The sequence below is a fragment of the Pan paniscus genome, chromosome 4 (assembly GCF_029289425.2).
Source record: "Pan paniscus chromosome 4, NHGRI_mPanPan1-v2.0_pri, whole genome shotgun sequence".
NCBI classification, from domain to species: Eukaryota; Metazoa; Chordata; class Mammalia; order Primates; family Hominidae; genus Pan; species Pan paniscus.
Window position 1 is genome coordinate 169623214 of NC_073253.2, and position 14955 is coordinate 169638168.

Here is a 14955-nt window from a genome sequence, read left to right on the forward strand (position 1 = left end):
TTACTTTTAGGTCTTTGATCCATTTTTGAAGTAAATTTGGTATATAGTATGAGGTATACAACTTCATTCTTTTGCATGTGGATATCCAAGTTTTAAAACATCATTTGTTGAAGAGACTGTCTTTTCCCCCATTGTGTGGTCTTGGCACCCTTGATGAAAATCAATTGACCAAATCTGCGAGGATACTGTTACTTTTAGAGACCCTGGAGCATAATGGGTGTGATGCCAGGTGTTTCCAAGTGGTGATAATGTATTCGAGGTCACACAGCTGGCAGAAGCAGAACTCGTAACAATAACACCCCTGACAAGGACAATGACGATGATGAAACAATAACGATTAGCAGCTATTTAGCACTGGCTCTGTGTCAGGCACATTGCCAAGAGCTCTTACTTGCATACTCTCATTGAATCTTCCCGACAACCCTATTATTATTTTACAGATAAGAAGACAAATTATCAGAGAGGCAAAGTAACTTGTCCAAGGTCACACAGCAGGTAGGAGCAGAGGCTGATTCCATAGCCTGTGCTGGCAACCACTGGGCTGTTCTGTTTTGGACCTAGACTTCCCTCTAGCAGCCATTCTTGGGCCATATAATGATGATGATTTAGAACAACCACAGTCTCCATTTGTGTCTAGTCCTGCTGAAGTCTTACCAGGGCCAGTTCCATAATTTGCGGGACCCAGTTCAAAATAAAAATGCAGGGCCCTTGTTCAAAAATCATGGGAAAAGCTCATTTTCCTTCTTCCACCATCTCTCTTGACCTGTCATGGTGTTTTTAGTTTGTTTTTTAATGCCACATTCCCTTGGGCATGGGGATACTCATGAAGTGAGTAAAGCCCCTACAGATGCCAGGACCATGTCTCCAAAACCCCAACCCTCCCTGCTTCTGTGCCCAGGCTCCTGCCAGAGTCAGAAGATGGCAGTGGTCACTGGGTGGAGACAAAGACAGCCAAGGAACCATCCCAGGTAGGCAAGAAGGCAACAGGAGGTGGGACCAGGAGGGAGATGAGGCTTCAAGTTTCCAAGTCTTCCTTGTCCCATCAGACTTCACTTACAAAATACGAATTCAAAGACAGCTACTGAAAGTTGCAGGACAATGACCATGAGCATTAAACTCCAAGTGTGGGGCCCGTTTGAGTACCAGCTACACTGATGACACACCCATGTGCTTCTTTAGTAGTAAAATAGGAAATGAGGCTTCTCCAATTCTCTCCCCTCCCTGCACACAGGATTTTAACTCTGATGAAGTCCAGTTTATCTATTTTTGGAAGAGTGATTCTCCCACGGTCTGATTCCATCACCTTCAGAAGCCCTTTATCATGGGAATGTTTCCAATCTGGGATTCAGAGAGACTTACCTAATCCCATGGCTGGGAGCCACACAATGCCAGGATGTGAAAGGGAAGTCAAAGCTCTTTGCCTCCAATTAACTAGTAACTAAGACTGAATCATCTGTCTGTGAGGAAAAGAGTCCCACAAAACTCAGCTAGGGAGCACTCACCTTCCTAAAAAAGCCAGGGACGGGGGATCTGGCACATGTCTGGAGTCATCCCATAAGCAGAAGGAAGAGGGCTGGCTCCCCTCCTTATTCCAGAAGGCCTGGAGTGAAGGGAAAGGCTCTAGACCTAGTAAGTGGCCCTGAGTAGTTGTGTGAAAACTGTCTCTTCACTTCCCCTCATGGAGCCTCAGTTTTTCCTTAAAAAGTGAGATGATAATATAATAATTCCCACAACAGATGCTTCCTGTGACCCTGTGAAAGGGAGATTATTTGAAAGCTGTTACTCATGGCATAAAAATTGGTTATTACCACTACTGTTCTTCATTTAGCAAAGACTGACCTGGCACTCATTGCTGGACCCAGGGCAGTGCCAAGCATGGGAGTGAACCCTAGAGGCTTCTGGGGAGACACAAAAAGATCATGGGCTTTGGAGGCTGGAGGCTGTCTATTCCCACCCCACTCCACCCTCCCCTACCACATGCACCCCTGACCAGCCCACCTCCTACCACCCATGACTTGATGAGAAGAGCAAAACTGGGCTTGCAGATGCCACTTTATTCCTCCACTCAAGGAGAAAGCAAGGACATTCTCACAAAGGACATGTTTGATTCTTCCAACTTGGTTCTCTGAGGCAGAGCAGGAAGGTGGACAGAGGTGGGTGTTCACCATTACAAGATGGTATGTCCTTTCCTCACGTTCTGTGACAGTTAACTTGACATATGTCTGTCTCCTCATTAAGCTGTCAGCTCTGGGGTCCAAGACTCTGATGTAAATTATCTTGTATCACTCCACATTGCCAAGCCTGATCTCCTTTCTTCTTTCCTCTCATTCACTCATTCATAAAATCAATTAACAATGTGCAAGTGAGCCCTGCTCTGGGTACTAGGGAAGCTTACTGAATGATGATGATGATTATAAGATGAAGAAGAAGGAGGAGAAGAAGTTGGATAAGGAAAAGGAGGAAGATGAGAAGGAAGAAGAAGAGGAGGACAGGAAGAATCACTAACATTTATTGACTACTTTGTGCCAACCATTTGGCACATATTTTCTCAGTTAATTCTCCTGGGGCTCTGTGACATGCAGATTATTATTTTCATTTTACAGATGAGGAAACTGAGGCTCAGAGAGGCCAAGTTTCCATAGTAAATACCATCTGAGCTGAGATCCAAAGACAGGTGTGTCTGTTTCTAAGGCCATACCCTCTTTACCCCCAGACTCTGGAGACAGCAATAAATAATGATGGTGGCAGTATGTGGAAAATGCAATGCCTGGTATCCAGTAGGTGCTCAATAAATGCTTCTTTAAATTGGGTTGTGTTGGTTTAAATACTGGCATTCCAAGATTTCTAGACCCATGGAGACCAAGCTAGATCCTTTTCAACTTCCCTCTTGGAGCCTAGGGCTTGAGGGGACAGGGGAAGATGGGCCTTGCAGCCCCCAGACCTAGCGAGGAGGCAGCTCTCACTCCTCCCACCTGGACAGAGTACCCTTTGTTTATTGTGCCTCTGCATCCTACCCAGTAATTAGCATTGGCAGCTTCATATTGAGCTTTTGTTTTCATAATTCATTTGCCCGCGATGACATAATAAAGGGAATATTGATTCAATCCCAACTCCTCTTGGCCAGAAGCCCACATCAACCAATAAAAAAGAATTGCTAATTGCAGAGTGCGCTTGCCCAGCTGAGGCATTGGAGCAGGGCATTTTGATAGCGGCTGGAGGGCAGGCAGCTCAACCTCTAAACCCCCCTGGTCTGGGCACCAAGTCCTGTCCTGGGCACGGGACACAGTCCTCCAGCGAGACCAAACCCAGCTTCTCTGCAGCACCAGGAAGAAGGCAAGCTGGGCCACCAGGGCGCGGCCCCAGGAAGGAAAATCCTCCATGGTCCTGTTGACAGATGTGGTATCAAATGAATTGTTCTCTGCTTAGACACGACTTTGATATTTATTGGTTCAAATTGCTCGGCTGACTCAGTCTTGCGTAAGTCTCCCTGGTCCGTTTTAATCTTGACGTTTTGGGAAGCCACACTGATGTGGGTAATGACTGGGTTTACCTGGGATCAAAATGAAAAGGGAGAAGGGGGGTCTGGAATAATTACAGTGGGGCAATGTATACTTTTGTGTAATCTGGAAAGGCGATTTATGAGGCCGATAAAAATGATAATGTGTTCTGCGTGGAGCCAGCATGGATTAGCTGCAACAGAGCTTTCTTTGCAGGAAATGAAGGGGGTGGTGGCTGCTGTTTACTAGACAAATAGTTGTTCTGAATCTCTGTTTTTTTCACTTCGCTTCTGAAATTACTGAGATAAGGCACATTGGAATATAGATTGTGGTCCTCCTTCGGTTACTGTGAATTAGAATTTGTTTCCGGAGTGCAGGGAGGTAGGGATGGGATTTGTGTAATTAAGACCAGAAAAATGATGGGGAGGGGAGGGGAGGGAAGGGAATCCCCCAACCCCCATTCCTGCTCTATCTTTAGAATCGACGCGCGGACCCTGGTGATTTTGTTAAGCTTGGCTGGAATGAGGATTCCTGGTTCCGGGAGGAAGCTTACATAACTTCCTGGGCGGTCTCCTCCCAACCAATGCCCATTTTGCTGACCCAACTGTAAATGAATCAGAAACATTTCACTTCCATCCCTCTGAATTTGTAGTTCATAATCTCACAGGAAAATAGTAGTAGAAAAAGCTCCCAAGTATTTGCTCAACTCAAGATGGAAAGAAAATTGTAATAGAGGTTTAGTTTTACTCAATGTCTTCACCCTCCTTCAAAGTGTTCCTTATCTCCTCATCTCCAGGAAGGCCCACCAAGCAACAGACCCTCCCAGGCCCCACTCTGCACCAGGTGGGACACAGTGACCATGGAGGCAGTGCCTATAAGACTCATGCAAAGCCACCTCCACCATGCACGTGCCTCAGCCAGCAGATGCATTCATCTGGGCTCAGTCAGCTTCCACGCTGGCCCTAACGGTGATGCCTCGAGCTCTCCTGGTATCCAGTCTCTCTGACCCACCACTTAACCCGCTTTGCTCCTCTGATCTTGATTAAGGAACATTCATTTTCCTAAGCAGTGGCCCTCATTCCTCCCAGACTTTGAAGGGAATTCAAATGCGGGGGAGAGAAATGCTTTCTCTCAAGGTGTTTAAAGGTCTCCAAAGGGTGATATTTTGAAAAATCAGGTCTGGTGTGGACTCAGCAACCACTACTCATCCTCCCGTCCACCTTGACAGAGAGATCATGCTCCTTCTTCCTCATGAGACCAAATGTGGTCCCAGAAAACTTGACAGAATGTAGACTCGTCACCCCATCAGAGTTGGCCCTTGGGCGAAACCCTCTCCCTATCCTTGCCAGAAGTCATAAGGTGCATGAAAGCACCTGAGCACATGTCCCTGGTACCGGTACCTGGTGCCTGATACCTGAGATCTGCCTCTGGGGTGATGTTAGATACTTGGCACCTTTGATCCACCCAACTCTCACAGCACCCCCAAGGGTCAAAATTTATTCTGTTTTATAGGTGAGGAAAGTGAGGCACAGAGAGATAAAATCACTTGCTCAAGTTCACACAGGCAGTAAATGGTGGCATTGGGATTCATGTGCAAGTCTAATGTTGCTTTAAGTTCACAGATACCAACTCTTCCTCCCCCAAGGTGTATTAGACGGGCTTGTGTCAGAGTGAGGTGCTGTGGGATGATCATGGAAAGAATAGGAAGAAAGTTTCGAAAATGATCTCATTGACCTACTAAAACACTCACATGATAAACTTGGAAGTCGTCCAGGTACAAAGAGTCTTATAAGTCACCCGGCTGGGGAGAGAAGCAGTGAAATTGGAAGCCACTTCCGCTGAATCAGTCAACAGGGTTCTGAGGCTTTCCCCTTATGTTAAGTTTTTATGGGTTCCCAGTAGATTGCTGGTAGGATTATGGTATTGGATGGACAGAGATACATTAGATCTGAGGCACAGCCCATCTCTTCTCCCCAAGAGGAAAATGAAGGACAGTGGATGTATTCATGCTTATGGTCATAAAAAGGCAACAAACTATTTTTTAAATCATAAAATTTTCTCCAGCAACAAGGGAAGTATTATGGACATGTAGACCTTCTAGAATATGAAATGCAAAAGGCCTTGTTCCCTTTAGGGCCAAAAATTATTTATTTATGTATTTACTTACTGTAATCTTGTAATAAAAAGAGTTACTAAGACAGTAGAAATATCTATGCATGAGATAATGCATCTTACTGCCCTGAGCCCTGAGCCTGCCATCGTGTGAATGCTCCTTAAGGATTAGGTTCATTCACTGAATGAACGTTTCTTTGTGTTTACTACCTGCCAGACCCAGTGCTAGGCTCTGGGGGATACAGTCACAGGACGCAGTCCTTGTCCACAGGGAGGGAGGGGGGAGTGTTGAAGGCAAACAGAAGCACATGCACAAGGTCTAAAGCAACTGAGGCCAGGCCTGTCACACAGCAAGAGGGAAGCTGGGGTGCAGAGGGGGTCAGTAAGGGCCAGGCAGGCAAGGGAGGCAGGTCCAGATAGGATAGCCTTTCCAGAAGGCCACAGAGGCTTCTGAAGAAAGTGATGTGATTAGACCCTTTTGGCTGAAATGGAGAAATTGAATTGGAAAGGGACAAAAGTGGAAGTAGAAAAAGAACAGAAAGAGGCTGTTGCAAGAATCCAGATAAGAACAATGGTGGCTGGGAGCGGTGGCTCACGCCTGTAATCCCAGCACTTTGGGAGGCCAAGGTGGGTGGATCACCTGACGTCAGGAGTTCGAGACCAACCTGACCAACATGGTGAAATCCCATCTCTACTAAAAGTATAAAAATTAGTTGGGCATGGTGGCAGGCGCCTATAATCCCAGCTACTCAGAAAGCTGAGGCAGGAGAATTGCTTTAACCCGGGAGGCAGAGGTTGCAGTGAGCCGAGATCATGCCATTGCATTCCAGCCTAGGCAACAGAGCAAGACTCTGTCAAAAACAAACAAACAAACAAACCAAAAAAAACAATGGTGGCTGGACCTAAGGCAGGGCAACGAAGGGGAGCACATCACTAATATAATAAACGCGTCGAGCTACACAGTCCTCTTCAGTTCACACTGTGCTTTCAGACACATTATCTTATCTAATTTGTGTGACCTCTACAAAAAAAGAACTATTATGCCTCATTTGCTAATAAGGAAGTTGAAGCTTATGAAAGTTAAGGGACAGGCCCAGGGTTCACAGCTGAGCCAGGCTTCAAATCCACATCATCTTATTCCAGTTTTAAGTTCATGCAACTGAGACTAAAGTCGCCGCTATGATAAAGCGGTACTGCCTTGAATGTTATGTTTTCTGGAGGGAAAAAGAGATCATGGGCAAGTGACTTTATCAGCTTTTCCACTCCTTGCCTATGTTCTTTTGCCGGTTATTACAATTCCTTGAGGTCTTATTTTTCCCCCTTTTATTTTACTTTTTATTTCCATGGGTTATTGGGGAACAGGTGGTATTGGTTACATGAGTAAGTTCTTTGGTGGTGATTTGTGAAATTTTGGTGTACCCATCACCTGGGCAGTATACACCACACCTTATTTGTGGTCTTTTACCCCTCACCCCCTTCCCACCCTTTCCCCCTGAGTCCCTAGAGTCCACTGTGTTATTCTTAAGCCTTTGCATCCTCATAGCTTAGTTCCCACTTATGAGTGAGAACATATGATGTTTGATTTTCTATTCTTGAGTTACCTCACTTAGAATTTGTCTCTAATTTGCAGAAGAGGAAAACCAAGGGCTTGGGGAGATTAGGTGGCTTGCCCAAGATCACAGAGAGAAGGGAAGAGTCAAACCTTAGAGTCAGATCTTTTGACTCGTGTTCAATTCTACGTCTTTATGTGATTCTAGGAATCATGAATTTGATAACAAAGAAAGCAAATACATTTTTCCACTATAATAAATCTGTCACAGGTCACAGAGATTACAGGTGTATATCTACCTAACACTAATTTATCATCTACCTACTATGTGCCAAACACTGAGTTAGGTGCCAAGACAAAAAACAAAACAAACAAAACAAACAAACAAACAAAAACTTCATCCGATCATCCATTACCTCATTAATTGAGAACATTGATTACATGTTGCTTGCAGGCCAGGTTTACCATTTGCTCACCATGCCAGAATGCAATTTGAATTAACTCTAGAAAGGGGTAGGAGTTGGCCAGGTGGAGGAGCATCCCAGATAAAAGGTAGAGCACAAGCAAAGGCATGCTGTGAAAGGGGTGTGATGGCGTCCTTGGGTATCAGGGAGCAGTGCAGAATGCATCCGGAGGGCCAGAAACTGGCTCCCATTGGGAAGAGTTGGTCCATGAGGCAAGGAAGGTTGACCTGGGTTCCTTTGCCTCCTTTATCCAGTAGTGAGGCTGTTTTCTCTCTCTGCCCTTTCTTTCTTTGCCATATGCCATGACCCCAAAAATCAAATGACTGTAGGCTGGTAACATTAAAAAGCAAAGCAGGGGGCTGGGAGTGGCATAGACTGGGAAGGGTCTTGAAGAAACTTCCTGGTGCATATTTCCAGAAAGCCAATAACCAGTGATGCAACAACAGTTATATTAAATGCCTATTGTATGCCAGATACTATGCTAAGCTAGTATTATCACATTTAAGGTTCACTTTAGCCTACTGATATAGGCTCCATTTTTAGCTCCATTTTACAGATGAAAAAAAGAGGCACCAACAGGTGAGACGCCTGCCCAAGGCCTCACTGCCAGAGGGAATGGGTGCCAGGACCAGAAGACAGTCTGATCACAAAACACGTGCTCTGAATCAGCTTTGCTTTGTGGCAGAAGTAACACACTGGAGTGCACCTGCAAATGTTTCACTTGACCATTGGCATAAATTGTTTCTTGACATTTAAACATCAGAAAAATGTAAATGTTTACATTTAAACGTCATGTAAAAATGAGAATATCTGGCAACACCAAACCTGCAATCACAAGCCAATTAACAATTACAGCCAAGTAGGAGAGACCTATGCCCCCGAGTTCACTGCAGTCCCCACTACTCCCTATTGTCTCAGCACTGGATTCCTAATTTGCAATTCTTCCCAGCATTATGAAAAATGTTGAGCATACAGAAAAGTTGAAAGAATTGCGCAGTGAACACCAAATACCTAGATTCTACCATTAACATTTTACTCTACTTGTTTTATTACTTACCTGATTATCTTTCCATCTCTCCATTTGCTCATGGTCTTTTTGATGCATTTCAAAGTCATTAACATCAGTATACTTTACCTCGCAACACTTCTGCTTGCATGTGTCCATCTGTGTCATTCATTAGAGCTCAACATTTGCTTAGTTTCTTTTCTTGAGATGAGATTTATATATAGTGAATTGCACAATCTTAAGTGTTACCATCCTGAGTGCTGATGAATGCAAACGCTGATAAGCCCAGACCCCTCCACGATATAGAACATTTGCCTCTCCCTGAAGTTTCTTCATGGCCCTTCCTACTTCATCCCACTGCCACCTGGAGCTCCCTTGGCCTGCCTAGCATAAGCAAAGGCATCCTGCCCTTCTCTAAGTGCCCCCGCTGCTGGGCTACCTGGAGAGAGAATACAGGTTACAGAGAGTGTGATGCAATCAGTCTGTGGGCGGTGGGGGCTGGGGCAGCCTTGAGCAAGGAGGGAAGGCAGTTCTGCACCCCCACCCAGACATCCACTGGACATCTAGCTGAATGACCATCAAGTCATGCGTGAGCCATGGGAGGCCTCTGAGCAGGGCTCTCCTCCTTTTAGAATATAAGAATTTCTACAGTTTCCCTCAAAAGACATTTCTAATCTTCTTGGCTTTTTTCACCACCCTCTTTTAGTCATGCAGGTTTGATTCAAATGTTTTGAGTGGTACCCCTTATTTGCCCCAAGCACATGGTTTAACCCAGCCCACCTGGACACAGCATCCTCTCATTTTCCTTTGAGCCACCGAACATTTTCTGTGTGCAGAAAAAGGGTCCCGGATGCTGGCTTACCACCATCATGCCCATGATCAGCCCTGGGAAGCCTGGCTGAGCCCTGAGGTGTTAAGCCTCATCCCAGCTGAGGAGGTGAGATGAACGGAGGTCCCACACGTCACCAAAGAGCTCAGAGCAAGGCCAGAGAGACCAGGGAGCATCTGAATCACACTCTGGACTATTGGGACAACAGCTTCTGATGTCTCAAGTCCATGGACATTTCTGTGTGCAAGATCCTGGCCAAAGACAGGTTCACAGGTATCAGAGATGGAGACACACAAAAAATGATAAGTTGCCTCAAGAGCCTTAAGGTATTCCCCTTCCCCATCTCCAACATCTTCCCCAAGCCATCCTTGATAAAAAGAAAATCCAGGTAAAATCAGCATGCTTACATAATAAGTATAAGACAATTCCTCCAACCCCCACTCCCAGTCAGCTGGTCATTTCTAAAACCCTCCTATAAAGAAATTCTAGAATGACCTCTGTGAAAGACCCTTGCTGGTTTTTGAGACCAGGGTATGAAAACTCCCCAAAACCAAATACTTCCAAGATCACGCAGACAATATTAATGATGGAAGCTGATGGGTTCTTACCATAGTGAATTTCATATTCTGTAAGTTGTCATCTATACAGATACTTGCTTCATTCATTCATTTATTCATTCATTCATTCATTTCTACATGTTAAACACATAGGAATGCTCTTTGCTTAAAAAAACACCCCTGAGATTTGTCTTTAAAGATACAACCTTCTAGGTCTAGGTTTTGTCATCCTATTTTGATAGGCAGTAGATACAAGAAATATTTCACTTCCCTCTTTGTTATAACACAAGTGTGATACCTCATGACAGAGGACAAGTAGTGGCTGCACAGCTTATTGAGGGTCACTACAGAGCGGTGAGAAGTGCAGTGAACCGGAGCTCGTGTGTCTGTCCAGGGAGGCAGCTGCTACCCACACCCAGATGGTTGCTGCCGCTGGAGTATTCAGTCCAGTAGCGCTACAGCTTCTTGTGTTTATTTTTCCCGCAAGAGAAACCAGAAGTAAAGATTTTTTATGGGCCAGGCATGGTGGCTCATGCCTGTAATCCCAGCACTATGGGAGGCCAAAGCGGGTGGATTACTTGAGCTCAGGAGTTTGGGACCAGCCTGAGCAACATGGCAAAACCCTGTCTCTACTAACAATATCAAAAATTATCCAGACGTAGTGGTGTGTGCACCTGTGGTCCCAGCTACTTGGGAGGCTGAGCTGGAAGGATTGCTTGAGCCTGGGAGGTGGAGGGTGCAGTGAGCCGAGATCATACCACTGCACTCCAGCCTGGGCAAGAGAGTAAGACCCTGTCTCAAAAAAAAAAAAAAAAGTGTCAAATCTTCTTATTTTAAATTTGTCAACTATTTTAAATTAAAATTTAAAAAAGAAAAGAAGCTAAAATAAACAATGTCTGCAGGCCACATCTAGCCTGTGGGCCACCACTGTAGTTCATTTTGTAACACTTGACAGAATTTTTAACTACAGATTCATTGGATTGTTGACTTGCTTACCTAGCACCCTGTTTGATTTTAAGGAGCCACAACTCCCAGTTTTAATCCTTTCTCTGCCATCATTCATGGGCGAGGGAGGTCTTGATTAACTCCTTACGCCTCTCAAGGCCTTAGGGTTCCCATTTGTTGGGGGGAAAAAAACAAGATTAGGTTAGTCTGACTTTTCCAAACTTTCCTAATCAGAAGAATCACTGAGTCACACAGAAAAGGGGTTACAAATTGCTCTTAAATATGGGAAAAATGCTCAGTCTCATCATCATGAGGAAATGCACATTAGCTTGGTGGAGATAGCTAAAAGTTGATAACGTGGAGGGTGTGAGAGCAGCGGTGCGTCTCATCTGTTGCTGTGGAATGGGCATGGTTCCCGCCTCTCAGAGGCAATGTGGCAATACCACTCAAAACAACAAAGGCACAGGTTTTGACCCAGTCAGGCCACTTCTAGGAATGTTTCTTAATCATGTACACATGTGAAGAGATGTAGGTACAAAATTGCTTCTTTCAGCATTGTTTGCATTGGCAGAGGATCAGAAACAACGTAAATGTCCATCAACAGGGGATTGATTAAATACACTATTGTTCATCTATACAATAGATTACTACACAGCCATTAAAAAATGTGAAGAGGGTAAATCTCTTGGTAAGTATTCTTGCTACAAACATGAAATGAAATAGAATACAATAAAATGAAATAAAAGAGAGCACTTTATCTGGTGGTGTGCTGGTAAATGTTTAACATCCAGTTCTCTAGCTGGGGAGGCTGGGGTAGGGTTCACTCTGACTGCAGCATTTGCTTGTGGTTTAGATACTTCCACCATGATCAACTTCAAGCAACCAACATGAGGTCACTGAACTTGAACTTGAGAAAAGATTCATCTCTGTTGACTCTAGCCCATTACTGCCTTCATTAACTGATATGAAAAGATCTCCAAGATGTATTGAATAAAAGAAAAGGCAAAACACAGAACAGTATACATAGTAGGTATTATTAACATAAAAAAAAGAGGAGAGGATAAAAAATATATACGTATATACATACTGGCCTGTGTATCACAGATTTCACTGGAAGAATACACACACAGACACACACACACACACAAGTACACACACAGAAAGCCACTAATTTTGTAATTGGGGATGGGAACCAAGAGGCTGGTGGCGGGGGGGGCAAAGTGGATGGAAATGCTTTATTATTACCCATGTATACTCTGTCAAAGATCTATGATATGAATGTCTCACATCTAAAAGATTGTTAAGACTGCCATGTATCACCTGGAAGGTTTATTGAGTGCTAATTCCATGGCCTCTCCCAGGAGATTTTAACCTGACATCCTTGGTGTGATGCTGGAAAAATCAGTTTTTAACAAATTTCTCAGATGAGTCTTAAAATTAGGCAAATTTGAGTGGCACTGTCTAGCCCAACCTTTCCATTTGATGAGAAATGCAGTAAGTGTGGGGATTTTTACATGGCCCACAGAGGAGAAGGGCCTGACCTCCAGGCACCAGGGGAGTCAGGGCTGAACCCAGGGCTGACACACAGCCTCACCCCCTTGCCTGGGCCATGCCCCGTGCTTTCCAGGGCTGGAACCTGGGCATGGTCTTACCTGCAGCACTGAGACCCAGAAAGAGATATGGCCTGTCTGGTCTCACACAGCCATGGCCCAGGAAAATTCTACCTAATATACACCCACAAGAACAATCCACAGGAGTTCTCTGCTCCTCCCGTTCGACAGACAGCCACATCTTCTCATGCATCGCCAGCCGCATCCCTGAGACGCCACGGTGAAGGTGAAGGCTGCAGTCAATGGATTTGGTTGTACTGAACACCTGGTCACCAAGGCTGCTTTTAACTCTGGTAAAGTGGATATTGTCACCATCAATGACCCCTTCATTGACCTCAACTCCATGGTCTACATGTTCCAGTATGATTCCACCCATGGCAAATTCTGTGGCACCGTCAAGGCTGAGAACAGGAAGCTTGTCACCAGTGGAAATCCCATCACCATCTTCCAGGGCGAGATCCCTCCAAAATCAAATGGGGTGATGCTGGTGCTCAGTACATTGTGGAGTCTACTTGTATCTTCACCACCATGGAGAAGGCTGGGGCTCACTTGCAGGGAGGAGCCAAAAGGGTCATCATCTCTGCCCCCTCTGCTGATGCCCCCATGTTCGTGATGGATGTGAACCATGAGAAGTATGACAGCCTCAAGATCGTCAGCAATGCCTCCTGCATCACCAACTGCTTAGCGCCCCTGGCCAACATCATCCACAACTTTGGTATCGTGGAAGGACCCATGACCACAGTCCATGCTATCACTGCCACCCAGAAGATTGTGGATGGCCCCTCCGGGAAACTGGCATAACGGCCATGGAGCTCTCCAGAACATCATCCCTGCCTCTACTGGCACTGCCAAAGCTGTGGGCAAGGTCATCCCTGAGTTGAACAGGAAGCTCACTGGCATGGGATTCTGTGTCCTCACTGCCAATGTGTTGGTCATGGACCCGACATGCCATCTGGAAAAACCTACCAAATACAATGACATCAAGAAGGTGGTAAAGCAGGCATCCAACGCCCCCTCAAGGGCATCCTGGGCTACACGAGCACCAGGTGGTCTCCTCCGACTTCAACAGCGACACCCACACCCACTCTTCCACCTTCAATGCTGGGGCTGGCACTGCCCTCGATGGCCACTTTGTCAAGCTCATTTCCTGGTATGACAATGCATTTGGCTACAGCAACAGGGTGGTGAACCTCAGGGCCCACATGGCCGCCAAGGAGTAAGACCCCCTGACCACCAGCCCCAGCGAGAGCACGAGAGGAAGAGAGAGACCCTCACTGCTGGGGAGTCCCTGCCACACTCAGTCCCCCACCACACTAAGAATCTCCCCTCCTCACAGTTTCCATGCAGACACCCTGAAGAGGTAGGGGACTAGGGCACCCCACCTTGTCATGTACCATCAATAAAGTCCCCTGTGCTCAGCCAAAAAAACAAAAGCGAAAAACAATCCACAGGTCTCCAATCTACATCCTGAGCAACTGGACTCAAACCCACTAGTCAATGTCAATCAAGGCTTTATCCTCAGAGGATCAGAGGACAACACTGCCCCAGCACCCTGGCAATCCCTTCACATGAATAACCTGGGACAGGGCAGAAGACCCTTTTGTGTGAGCTCTGGCATGTAAAGTATCGTCTCTTACCTTGCCGGCATTCGTCGCCAGCTGCTGTCTCACAAAGATGAGAGGTGAGCTGGGGAGGGGATAGAGAAAAGAAAAAGAAAGAAACAAAAGCCATTTCTCCCCAAGTGCTTTGCCATTGATAGCTGATATGCTTGGCTGCCATTCAGTCCCTCGGTGTCTCCTGTGTCTCTGTACCTGCCTTTTGCACACATAATTAATTGTGTGTTTTCAAAAATGGCACATCATTCCTCCATATAAAACAACAAACTCAGTCCAGAGACAAATTGAATCAAGTTCTCTGGGTGTTTTTTTTCTCACTTCAATTAACACGAAGACTGGCATATATCAGAGGTGCAAATCTCCTAGCGTTATGTGACCACAAGCAGGGATGCAGCAGAATGTACACCCCCAATTATGTCTTTAAGTGCTCATTGGAGACACTTGTAATCACGTTTTATTACTGGTCTCCTCCCCAACATAATGAACTTTGATGAAATAATGAAACAGCCCTGGCGCCTGAGCAGTCAGGCTGGCGGCCTTGCCAGCTAAGACCTCCCATGAGTACAATAGCCTGAGCGGGGCGCCCGGCTCCAGTGGCAGTGGGGCGGAAAACCTGGCTCCCCGCCCTCAGCTCCCCGCCTCCTGGCTGCTGGGCCTGCCCCCCTGAGTCAAAAAAATGCCACAGCCAATTGGAAATGGGGAGCAGGCCAGGAAAGCTGGGGCTCACAGAGCCTCGGAACAGAAGTACTGGACAGGAGTTAGGTGGAGGA

General features: G+C 45.8%; 1 pseudogene; it reads left to right on the plus strand.

The window, feature by feature from the left end:
• Positions 1-12187: 12187 nt before the first annotated feature.
• LOC100995041 (glyceraldehyde-3-phosphate dehydrogenase-like) lies at positions 12188-14065 on the plus strand (annotated as a pseudogene).
• Positions 14066-14955: the final 890 nt, after the last annotated feature.